This window comes from Agrilus planipennis, unplaced genomic scaffold (genome assembly GCF_000699045.2).
Source record: "Agrilus planipennis isolate EAB-ADULT unplaced genomic scaffold, Apla_2.0 scaffold270, whole genome shotgun sequence".
Lineage (NCBI taxonomy): Eukaryota > Metazoa > Arthropoda > Insecta > Coleoptera > Buprestidae > Agrilus > Agrilus planipennis.
In genome coordinates this window covers 254,774-255,863 of record NW_020439001.1, presented here as the reverse complement: position 1 = coordinate 255,863, position 1,090 = coordinate 254,774, and positions in this window count along the sequence as shown.

Sequence of the window (1,090 nt, the reverse complement as noted above, 5' to 3'; positions counted from 1 at the left end):
TACAAAATTGAATGAGAAATATATTTTACCAATGAAAAACTGTTCACTTTTACATATGTAGCAACGGTATTATTTCTTTACTTTCGTCACTAATATTTTTTTATCAACATCTACTATTTCACAGGTAGCGATATTTTCATTATTTACAGAATCTATAGGTACATTTCTAAATATTTAGCATCGCATGGGTACGTATAAAGGGATTTTCTGTTTCGTAGTAGTTATCCACAAATGTCAATACAGTTTATATCACCATTTGGAGGAATATATATATCACTTATTTGTAAAACTGTTTAATGTTACATATGTAGCAACGGTATTATTTCTTTACTTTCGTCACTAACATTTTTTTATCAACATCTACTATTTCACAGGTAGCGATATTTTCATTATTTACAGAATCTATAGGTACATTTCTAAATATTTAGCATCGCATGGATACGTATAAAGGGATTTTCTGTTTCGTAGTAGTTATCCACAAATGTCAATACAGTTTATATCACCATTTGGAGGAATATATATATCACTTGTTTGTAAAATTGGTTTGCTCTCAAGTTAGATTGTGTTACTGAGCTCTTTTGTAGTCAATGATACTATAAATTGCAATCGTTTTACTGTTGTTCGATTTGATGCGTCTGGTTTCAGTTGTAATATAATAACAATATCGGGAAGTACACTTGTTGGTTCGTTGCAAATGTAAGAGATCTCATTGAATATTATAAGTTTTTCATTTTACCGAGAGTATTTTCAAACGGATTTGCCTCATCGACCTCCCACAAGATAGATTTTATTGTAAGTTTATAAATGTGTTAGGTTTGCCTCTTAAGACCCGTATGAAAAACTCATAAGGCAATCCTCATTTTAGTATCACCACTTTTTTTGGTGGGATTTTCATGAGGAACCTACGGGGAAATCCCTATATCGGCATGCCTCTCATTAGTTACTTGAGGATCGCGCACTACATGGGGCATGCCCCTTATAAATTCTAGTCGGACATTACTTTATTAATATGAAAATATGTCTAAAGGTATTTCTACAAATTTTTTTATACCACACCTCGTATTTTTGACCCCTGATTCAAGAGTTGTCT